The sequence below is a fragment of the Sinohyriopsis cumingii genome, chromosome 7 (genome assembly GCF_028554795.1).
Source record: "Sinohyriopsis cumingii isolate HCF-2022 chromosome 7, ASM2855479v2, whole genome shotgun sequence".
Lineage (NCBI taxonomy): Eukaryota > Metazoa > Mollusca > Bivalvia > Unionida > Unionidae > Sinohyriopsis > Sinohyriopsis cumingii.
The window spans coordinates 18,330,857-18,343,614 of NC_142967.1; the positions used below are offsets into that span (position 1 = coordinate 18,330,857).

The 12,758-nt window shown below is 32.8% G+C and overlaps 1 protein-coding gene across 3 annotated transcripts in view; it reads right to left on the minus strand.

Annotated features, from left to right (window-relative positions):
• The window catches only part of LOC149794806 (nicotinamide/nicotinic acid mononucleotide adenylyltransferase 1-like), a 104,201-nt gene that overhangs the window by 21,341 nt on the left and 70,102 nt on the right, over nt 1-12,758 (minus strand). The gene's annotated exons all lie outside the window — the stretch shown is intronic.

Below are 12,758 nucleotides of genomic sequence, written 5' to 3' on the forward strand. Positions count from 1 at the left end.
AACAACTCAAGACTTCAAGTGAGTAAAACAACTCATGCCTTCAAGTGAGTAAAACAATTAACAACTCCAAGTGCCAAGATTGCAAAAATTAAAACACACCGAAATATTCCTATATTTGTACATTCACACAAATGTAACATATCAAAAATTCAGCATAAACAATCTTCACTGGAATACAATTAAATTAAAATCTAGTTACAAAAGCTTTGATTAAAGCCTTTACATTTTGATGACTTTATATTTAGGCATTTTTCCCAAGTACTGTACATGTATTTTGAATTCAACATCATATTAAGACCACATATAATTTTCCAAAATCAAGACTTTTTATTTAGAGAAAATTGTATTAATAAATGTTCAGATTAAATAAGATATGATCAGTTAGATTGCAAAAAAGATATTTCCAGTAGTAGTTAAAACTACATCAATTAAATTTCAAGTAAAAGCCAAAACTAAATCAATTAATTAAATTTCCAGTAATAGCCAAAACTACATACATTCATAAAATTTCCAGTAATAGCCATAACTACTTAAATTCATTACATTTCCAGTAATAGCCAAAACTAAACCAAATATCTAAATTTCCAGTAGTACTTAAAGCTAGATTAATAATCTAATTTTGTTTGTGATCTGGTTTTCCATTTTTAATATGGAAAAAAGGAACCACGATTTGGCAAAAAAAGATCATTCCATAAAATTGTAGTACCCATCAACTGATGTACATCTCATACAATTTAATATCCATCAATTAAAGTTTATTTATCTTTGTTTGGCATTCTGTATTTTAGATATTTTAGCAGCAGCCTTTTTTGACACCCTGACATTCTTATGATAGATATTTTAGTAGCAGCCTTTATTTTACACCTGACATTATGCGTTATAGATATTGCAGTAGCAGCCTTCTGTGACACCCTGACATTCTGTACTATAGATATTGAAGTAGCAGCCTTTTGTGACACACTGACATTATGCATTATAGATACTGAAGTAGCAGCCTTTTGTGACACCCTGACATTATGTATTATAGATATTCAAGTAGCAGCCTCTTGTGACACACTGACATTCTGTACTATAGATACTGAAGTAGCAGCCTTTTGTGACACACTGACATTATGCATTATAGATATTGAAGTAGCAGCCTTTTTAGACACCCTTACATTATGTATTATTGATATTCAAGTAGCAGCCTTTTGTGACACCCTGACATTCTGTACTATAGATATTTTAGTAGCAGCCCTTTTTGACACCCTGACATCCTGTACTATAGATATTTTAGTAGCAGCCTTTTTTGACACCATGACATTCTGTATTATAGATATTTTAGTAGCAACCTTTCTTGACACCCTGACATTCTGTACTATAGATTTTGAAGTAGCAGCCTTTTTGACACCATGACATTCTGTATTATAGATATTTTAGTAGCAGCCTTTTTTGACACCCTGACATTATGTACTATAGATATTTTAGTAGCAGCCTTTTTGCGTTTTTTAACACACTGACATTCTGTACTATAGATATTGAAGTAGCAGCCTTTTTTGACACCCTCACATTCTGTGCTATAGATATTGAAGTAGCAGCCTTTTTCTGACACCCTGACATTCTGTATTATAGATATTTTAGTAGCAGCCTTTTTTGACACCCTGACATTCTGTATTCTAGATAATGAAATAGCAGATTTTTGTGACACCCTGATATTCTGTATTATAGATATTGAAGTAGCTGCCTTTTGTGACACCCTGACATTCTGTATTATAGATATTGAAGTAGTAGCCTTTTCCGACACCCTGACATTCTGTATTCTAGATAATGAAATAGCAGATTTTTGTGACACCCTGATATTCTGTATTATAGATATTGAAGTAGCAGCCTTTTGTGACACCCTGACATTCTGTATTTTAGATACTGAAGTAGCAGAGTTTTGTAACACCATGACATTCTGTATGACATATATTGAAGTAGCAACCTTTTTGAGGCCCTAACATTCTGTATGATAGATACTGAAGTAGCAGCCTTTTTTGACACCCTGACATTCTGTATGATATATATTTTAGTAGCAGCCTTTGTGACACCCTGACATTCTGTATCATAGATACTGAAGTTGCAGCCTTTTTTGACACCCTGACATTCTGTATTATAGATACTGAAGTTGCAGCCTTTTTTGACACCCTGACATTCTGTATTATAGATACTGAAGTTGCAGCCTTTTGTGACAACCTGACATTCAACAGTTTGATACCTGGTCAACATGGATCTGATTACACATCCAGAAAATGTCACAATGTAAACTTTTATGTCAATATATTATGGAATCATCCAAAAATTGGGCAAACTGGTTTTCCAAATGGGTATCAAATGTCAGATCAGCAGACAGGTACTTCAGTTAGAATCATTAACATTTTGCAAGTAAAGGACATGATATTATTTCTGTAAATAGGTTATTATACTTTTTTGGTACATTGTTATAAGAAAATAATTTTTGTAATATGACTTGAGCGAATTCTTATGTACATACTGATTCTGAGATAAGTGATCTTACTCACAAAACCTTGGACTTATTCGTGTTTAAAACAATGGTTCATGAGATCCATGTTGACATCACAGAAATGACATTTCTAATCCAAGGTTGCCACTTTTCTCAATATTCTCTTATGTCCTCCTCCAACAACTAGACCAAGTAACACTAAAAGCTGAGCTCTCAATCATATGCTGCACTAGTTGTTACAGCGTTCTTTTGCATACCAGGGTCCAGCAACGTGGAATGAATTGCTCACTGAACATAGACACAAAGACACAGTGATCACATTCAAGAGGGCTCTCAAAACTCACTTATTTCAACTGCAAGAAAAAACTTAAAGACCTAATAATGTTTTCTACCTGAAATATTCTCAGCATGTTTTTTATTTTTTAATGTTTTTCTAATTTCGTGTTGTTTGTTTTAATAATATTATTAAGTTTCTTATATTATAGGTGTTGTCTAATGTTGTAAAGCGCTTAGAGCTTCTAAAGATTAGGCGCTATACAAAGTCCTTAATATTATTATTATTATTATGTTCATATACAAGTCTAGTCCAAGCGGATGTTACTAAATATACTGACATACAAGTCTAGTCCAACTGGTTATTACTGTATATACTCACATACAAGTCTGCTCCTTCTGGTTGTTACTGTATATACTCACATACAAGTCTGGTCCAAATGGTCATTACTGAATATACTCACATACAAGTCTGGTCCAATTGGCTGTTACTGTATATACTCACATACAAGTCTGGTCCAACTGGTTGTTACTGTATATACTCATACAGAAGTCTGGTCTGACTGGTTGTTACTGTATATACTCACATACAAGTCTGGTCCAATTGGTTGTTACTGTATATACTCACACAAGTCTGGTCCAATTGGTTGTTACTGTATATACTCATATACAAGTCTAGTCCAATTGGTTGTTACTGTATAAAGTCACGTACAAGTCTGGTCCAATTGGTTGTTACTGTATATACTCATATACAAGTCTGGTCCAATTGGTTGTTACTGTATATACTGACATACAAGTCTAGTCCAACTGGTTATAACTGTATATACTGACATACAAGTCTGCTCCAACTGGTTATTACTGTATATACTCACATACAAGTCTGGTCTGAATGGTTTTATTTTGAATATTTAATTTGTATTGTTAGTTTTTCTTTTATTTATTATATGCAATGGATAATTGTATTTTGGACTTGACCATGTCCAAAATCAAGTTCATTTTCTACCTGACCAGAATCGCTGAATTTGGTTTTGTAAACAACATATTTATCTCAGATCTAAGCCCAAAAGATTGGAAATACTCCATGTAATGCCAGTTCTACATGTTGTTTACCACATTTTATAACTTTTATAACAGACCTAATTATAACCAAGATTTTATCTTGTAAACATTTGGAACCTTCCAGAATGAAATTTTCCAATAGCTAATAGTTTTTTTTTTTTTTTTTTTAAATACAAAATGCTAATTGTGACATGAGGTCAAATACAGGACTATATAATCTTGTTTATCTAGAAATTATTCATGGTGTAAGATCTGAGCAGAATCAGTTGCATTATTGTTGTGTCCAGTGTTTCATTGGGCTAGAATTTATTCAAATTATTTAATTCAAGTTATTCTCTGGAAATACAAAATGCTCAAAAATAACATCTTTGGAATTAGAGACTTGGATTTATAATGGAATTCAAATAAGAATATATTCTTGGATTGCATTATTGAAATTCAACAAAAGACTGCTGGCACATTACTACAACACAGGGACATCAACACTTCCAGTGTTGGATTTATTTTGGAATACTGCTCAAGTTTATTCAAAACTTTAATCAACAGAACTTGTGTTAGAAATTCTAGGATTATTTGGAATGTAATTTGCATCACCGTAACTTCTTTTTACATTTTTCCCTTTAGAAAATAAATTATTTCTTGAATTTCACAAAATTTGTTGGTTTTTGCTCTTTCTATTACTTTGTTTAAGAGTAAAGAGTCCTAACAGATCTTACTGTATATACTCACATATAAGTTTGATACAACTGGTTGTTACTCTACACATGCACACACACACACACAAACACACACACACCTGCAAACAATTAAAATCCAGATCTGCTAGCACATTATGTGATGGCAGATCTGGGTCTACGCAGTTTATAGTTGCGTCCAATTTGTATGGGAGTATATACACTAGATGTTGTACAACAACTGTAAAATTAGAGTTCTTGAATTACTGTCAAATTAATCAGAGTTCTCATCTAAAGTGTTTATTTTACATGTATATATAGTGTATTTATGATCTAAATCCATGGTGTTTTTCTTTTCATGTTAGATCAGCTTCAACGCTTCAGTATGAGAGGTGCACATTTGGGGTTTAATTTACAAATCATGCAGATCATTGACTGTAACAAATGGCAAGAACCTGCTTCCATTTAATGCTTTGATAGTGTGAATACAGTATATGCACATGCTTATATGCAGCAAGGAAAAAAACACGACAAAATTCAAACAATGATGGGAAATAAACATGATGATAAAATGGTCCTGAGATCTTTCACCTCACTGATATCTGCCCAATAGCCAAATGCAAAAGCAGCTGCCCAAGAAATCTGGTTCAGTTGGATGCTTTATCTTAAAACAAATTATGTTATGAAAACAATAGTTTCATGTTTCGGACTACAGCCATATTTGATGGCATATCACCATGACTGTACAATATTTAAATATTTAAAACTTTTATGAGATAAAGTTACGTTTTTTCCACTTTTAGTGGTGCACTGACATCATATGTACAGACTGAAAGGTCCGCTATGCTTTTCTGTCAAACTGGTCAACGTCAGTTGAGTAGATTTTGAAAAGAGCTGTTCAACACTTTTCAATTTTTATTAACTGTAGTCTTACTGATGATGAATTGGCTTCATTGTCAAAATTTCAAAGGTCTTCGTACTATAATGCTTTCTATCAAGACTGGTCTTCGTACTACAATGCTTTCTATCAAGACTGGTCTGCATACTATAATGCTTTCTATCAAGACTGGTCTTTGTACTATAACACGTTCTATAAAGACTGACCTTCATACTGTAATGCTTTCTATCAAGACTGGTCTTTGTACTATAATGCTTTCTGTTAAGACTGGTCTTCGTACTATAATGCTCTCTATCAAGGCTGGTCTTCGTACTATAATGCTTTCTATAAAGACTGACCTTCATACTGTAATGCTTTCTATCAAGACTGGTCTTTGTACTATAATGCTTTCTATCAAGACTTGTCTTCACACTATAATGATTTCTATTACGGCTGGTTTTCACACTACAGTGCTTTCTTTCAAGACTGGTCTTCATCTTATAATGCTTTCTATCACAGCTGGTCTTCATACCACAAAGTTTTTTGTCTCGACTGGTTTTTGTACTATAATGCTTTCCATCAAGACTGGTCTTCATACTACACTGCTTTTTGTCATGACTAGTCAAATTTTATGTGGCATTTTGGAAAAGTAGTTAAAAAGCTTTTTAATTTTGAATAATGTCAGCCATATTTAATTGTGTATTGCCATCATCTAAATAGATTTGAAAGGTCTTCATACCAGGATGTTTTCTATCAAATTAGGTAAAAAAAATTTCAACTGGTTTGTACAAGAAGTAATTTCAAGACTTTTCAGATGGTGGACCAGCCTATCTGAAGGCAGACTGGTTTTCTGAGGGTGGACCAGCATATCTGAAGGCAGACTGGTTTTCTGATGGTGGACCAGCATAGGGTTTGCTTACCAGTTATTATGTACTTTTGAAAGAGTGACGTATGTAAGGTGAAATTGTTTGCATTTGAAACATGCACAGTGGAGAGAATGTTGGCATACCTCTATGCTACTTTGATGTAATGCGGCTGACATTTCTTTTGATATTGTACTTGTGGAAATTGTACATGAACTAAGCACACTACCTACTAAAATGACTGCTCCCTTGTGCAAAAATAAATCAGCCTGAAATAGTTGAAAGTACACTATCTTTAGCACCTATTAATATAGGGAAAATTAATTTGTGCAATGGATGAAATACCAAATATATAAAATGGATGAATTACCAAATATATAAAAAGCAAAAAAAAGTTATCAGTTCTTTTTTAAATAGCCAGTATAACCAGGAAGGAAACCCAGGGAATATTTTTTTCCTTAAGATTCTAACCCTATGTGAAATACGAAACTGTAGAGTGCCACCATATTGGAAGGCAGACTGGTTTTCTGATGGTGGAGCAACACATCTAAAGGCTGGCTGGTTTTTGATGGTGGACAAGCAGCATATCTAAAGGCAGGCATCTGGACAAACTTTAAAGATACTCTTGCCAGTATGTTTTCTGTCAAGTCTGGTCAAAATTCTACTGAGTGATTTTCAGAAGTCATTTAAAGACTATTTTTGTAACAATGACCATGACTGATGGGAATTGGTACCATTTATACAAACAGGAAAGTCTTCATGAGAGAATTTTATCAAACATGACAGACGTTGGGGTAAATTCTGTTCAGCAGTTTTGAAAAACTGTTTAAAGATACTTATAATTTTAGCATCAGTGACTTTTCTAATTTCAGCTGCATTAGCAAGATTTGACAGCAGATTGGCATGAAATATATGAACTTTAAAGGTCTTGATGTCATTATGCTTTTTGTCAAGTTTAGTCAAATTCTGTAAAGCAACTTTAAAGAAGTCACTTAAAGATTTTTCCTATTTTTAGTAACAACGCCCACATTTGATGATGGATCAGCATCATTTGTATATAATAAAAAAATTGGAAGGTCTTCTTGCCAGAATTTTTCTGTCATGTTTGTTAAAATTCTATCCAGTGGTTTTGGAGAAGTTACATAGAGGATTTTTTATTTTTAGTAACAGTGGCCATATTTGAGGACAGATCAGAATCACTTGTGCAAACTTAAAAGTTCTTCCTGCCAGGATGTATTATGTCCAAATGGATTAAATTCTGTTCATCAGTTTTAGAAGAAACAAATTTCCTACAAGGTTACCTATTTTTAATAATGACAGACATATTTAAAGGTGGACATGCATCGTTGTACTAATCTGAAAACCCTTCAGTCATGATGTTCTGTGCCCAATTTGGTCAAAACTGGTCCAGTGGTATTAAGAAGTTTAATATAGCAATTGTTGATGGATGCATCATAGACACAGGGCTATATTATAAGCTCACTTGGTCTTATGACATGGTGAGAGAAAAAAAGCAAAATGCGACACTAAAAGAAAAAGGAACCAAAATAACATACATGTACATATAAAATAATTTATTCAAAAGATGTACTTTGATAGCAAAATAAATGAATGCTTCATACATAATGCAATACAAATTTCACACTATCATGTACAGATACAACAAGCAGCATCATGATACATCACTAGAAAAAAGAAAATAAAGACAAATTTCACACTATCATATAGAGATACAACAAGCAAGTATCACTCATATACATCATAGGATGAAAAAAGACAAATAATAGACATGCACATTAAACTATAAAACCTTGCTTATGTTCCACTTAGACTGATCATTATACTAATTATATGAATTGGTCTGAGCAATTACGCTGTCAATATAATTTTGCATAATGTTCCTGTTACACTGCAAAGACCAATTATGCTGTCTATATAATTTTGCATTCTGTTCCTGTTAAACTTTAAAGACCAATTATGCTATCTATATAATTTTGCATTCTGTTTCTGTTACACTGCAAAGACCAATTGTGCTATCTATATAATTTTGCATACTGTTTCTGTTACACTGCAAAGACCAATTGTGCTATCTATATAATTTTGCATTCTGTTTCTGTTACACTGCAAAGACCAATTGTGCTATCTATATAATTTTGCATACTGTTCCTGTTACACTGCAAGGCCAATTGTGCTATCTATGTAATTTTGCATACTGTTCCTGTTACACTGAAAAGACCAATTATACTGTCTATGAAGTTTTGCATATTGTTCCTGTTACACTGCAAAGGACCAAATGTATTTCTGTGAACACTATAATTTGTGTCCTTACAGATTACATATATTTTGCTACAATAAAAGACTGGTGAGACTGATAACAATTCAGCTATTTTATATTAATAATAATAATAATAAAATTTACTTTAAATATTAAATTATTTTCCTTTTTATTAATTATTATTTATTTAATTAGAATTAATTTCCTTTCATTTCTCAAATGAAAATCTAAAAGTTGTCTTTTTCTTGACGTCAGCATATTATTACATAAAAAAATTGAACTGAATCCTGATCAAATATTCATAATTCAAGTTTTTCCCCTTTACCTGAATAGTTTTCTTGTCTCGATTCATATAAAACAAGCAGACAGACCAAATGAATATAAAATGATTGCGGATGACGTTAAATAATGCTTGTAAGTTCTGAGAAATGGTATAGTAGCAGCATAGGTTCATTGAACAAACAAAGATTTAATGAATATACATGACATTAAGCCTGAAAATGTATATATGGATGCTGTGTCATTTTGTTTTCTTTCATTTTTGCATTTCAGCCATCATCTTGTGCTTATTTATGGTCTCAGGAATGCAGTCTGGCTTTGTGGTTATTGAGTCCATTGACAGTTTTCTTTCATTTTTCCTTGTTTAGAATAAAAGTGAAATTCACAATGGGTTTTCTGTTTTTTTGTGTGTAAATGGGACACAACTACTGCTTTCACATTTTATTTTATTAAAAGTATGCTTTAATAAAATATCAAGTACATAAGATGCACATGAAAGGACAAACCCCTCCACCTCCCAAATAACTGAAACAGCAAATTTATTTCAGATTTTGTTTTGTTTACTTTACAGATAAAATCACTGGTGATGATGTCATCATGTCTTGACAGTTCTCTATGTCTGCCATCCTCGATTATTTGAAAAGACTCATGAACATGGAAATTTAATGGCAGCATGAAAATTATAAATTTTCAAAGCCATTCATGAAATTCATTCACATTTCATTGTTTTCATTTATCATTCATTATTCTGGTTTTCACTGAGCTCTCCATTTTTCTATAAAAAAATTCATTTTTGCTTTCATTCTTCATTTGCTTTTTATTCTATTTTTGTTTTACTATAAAATTACCAGCTTCAGGGTATGTACACAGAATTATACTAACTTAGGTTTTAAAATGTGAATGACACTGTTAAAAATAAGTCCAATGTTTTATCACTTTGACTGACAAGCTTATAATAATCCCCTTTTGAGGATGAAAGCGCATAGTTTAAATTTGACTTGTGTATGGAATGCAGATGGACCATCACAGTATATAAATGATCCATATGTAAAAGCTAACAAAGTTGTGACATGAATGGTTAAGGGTAAAAATATGCCCTTTCCACGGTTATACTGAGGCATAAAATACAACAGGAATATAACTGTGGTGCTGTAATGTTTTTAGTGTAAGAACTATCCTCCATTTTTTAAAAACATAATACAGTTCAAACTAATGCTGAGAATTTTTTACAATACCAGATGACGGGTAATTATGAGATGTGTTAAACAAATGGTTCCCAGAATTTAGTGATTTGTCTGTGTACTGATGATGCGACTCTTGCAAGGCATTCATGATTTCTGAATATATCCACCTATAATAGTTTACACATACAATATTTCATCAATGTAACTTTCAAAAACCTGAACAAAGCCTCTTAATGGTTAATTATGGGAAAAAAATTCAAAATTTTATTTTGTCAAATATTTAGTCGAAAATAATGAGGCCAAATCCTTTCAATCTTAACATTGCATTTATTTTTCTATAAAAATTGAAGGAGAAATTTAAAGATTTATGTACAATTTATTATAACTGAAAATAATGAAGACTTAGTAGTCAAAATAGATGACTGCATTACCTCCCTTGACAGTTTGCTGTTATGTTTGACAATTCTAGTCCAAGCAGGCCAACCACATATATAAATATATATTATCCAGAACAGCATCATAATTTTCAACAAGCCTTCTAGAAAAGCTGAAAATTTTTGTAGACATAATTTAGGCAATCATCAGAGAAATGCAAGAGCAAGTGGGAGAGAGAATACTATATAACAAGTCATCACTTTTCACTGGGTGCAGAATTTTAAACTGATACAAGAGTCCCTTGACTGGACTGACACACTAATGGCTAATTTGTTTTTCTCCCTGAATTCAAGACGAGACAATAGTTTGTCTTTATAATTGTTTAGTGATGAACGATCTCTGATATTCTTTAGTGATACGAATTTAAAATAACTACGGTGGCAGCCACATTGGATGCACTATCAGCACTATTTTCATTAGGACAAACTGTACACCACTTGAAGACTTTTGGTGAAAACTCCATGTTATAAGACAATCCATTCAGGAGGAAAAATTTCAACATGTTCATTGTGGCATGCATATTCGAAGTCAGACTGTCACCATTTTCATTCAGTACCAAATAGACTTCATAATTAGTCTTCATGCGAAAACTGAATGTTGATATGACTTTCCTTCTAAGTGACAAGATTTGAAGATGGTCACTGTCGTGGCTAAACTGGACATCAGATCAGACATTTTAATTTAGACCAACTAGATACCAGGTCTTTTGGTGAAAACCCCATGCTGAAATTACTTTCTGTTCTGGTGGCGCAGCAATAACATGGCTTTCAAGATGACTGCCTTGGTGGCCATAATGATGTCAGATTGGTAAAATTTTCATTTAGGAGCAACTAGACATCATAAGAATTCTTAGGGTGAAAGAAACCATGCTGTTATGACAACCCATTCAGGCAAGATAGCAAGATGACCAATGTGGTGGCCTTTCTGGATGTCCAACCAGAAACATTTTCACTGAGATCCAACTAGGCATCATGAGAAGTCTTCTAGCAAAAAACACAAGCATAAATTACATTTTGTGCAGAAGTAGTACAGATGGCATGACTTTCAAGAAGGCTGCCATGGCCGTCATGCTGGACATTTATTACCCTTTTCATTAAGGATGAACTAGACAAAAGTCTCCTAGTAAAACCCCCATGCTGACATGACCATACATTCAGGAGGAATAGTGACAAGATTTTCAAGATGGCTGCTGTCACAGCTATACAGGATGTCTAACTAGCACGATTTTCATTTAGCACCAACAAAATCTTGAGAAGAAAATATGTCAAGCAACGCTCCCTCTAAGTGAATGGTAGATGTGCATGCTATGCGTGCTGCATTGTGCAAGCATTACGGTGACTTGAGCATTAATGTTGGATAGAATATTTGGTAATTTTGATCTGCTGCATGGAGAACAATTCAGCTGCACAGGGATATCTGACTAGCTGCGCGGCCATGCATGCACGCAGCTTAGAGGGAACACTGGTGTCAAGAGTTCCAAGGCCATCTTACAAGCAGTTCAGAAGGTATGGTGACAACAAGCTTGTGCTAATGGACAAATGAAGGATGATGGATAATGAAAAACAGGATTTCACATAAACTTTCCTGGTCTATGAACAGTAAAGCTGAAAAAATATTTTCATTAAACTTTGCTTTAAAGATTATAATGGAGAAACAAGTACAGTTGATATCAAACAGTACTTTGGAAATATAATGTTAGGAGGTACTGGGTTACATTTATTGGGATCATTAAAAATTAGCCTATATTCGAAGATCTTTAAGTTCCAAGATCTTAATAATAAGTCTATATTCGAACATCTTTAGAAATAAGCCTATATTCAAAAATCTTTAAGAATATGTCTATATTCAAAGATCTTAAGAATATGTCTATATTCCAATATCTTTAAGAATATATGTCTATATTTCAAGTCAAATTCAGAAAAAAATATAGCTTCCTGAGAATCAATAAGCTCAGCCAATCAGACATAAGATTTCATAATCAATGTGCATGGATCTCACTCCTTATTGGATCTCTCCAAAATCCTAATGACATAAGCCAATATTTCAATCAGATCCAAAAATATGGCATCTAGTGTGGTAATAAGTTTAACCATATCATACACAAGATCACAACATTAGTATTCACTAATCACACTCATTATCACTTATTAGTAATTGCACTCATTATCATAGTATGTATGAATCACACTCAGTATCACACATTAGTAATCACATTATCATAGTATTTACTAATCACTTATTTTCACACATTAATAAACACATTAATTATCATAGTATGTACTAATCACTTATTTTCACACATTAATAATCACGTTCATTATCATAGGATATATTAATCACTCATTATATCACACTAA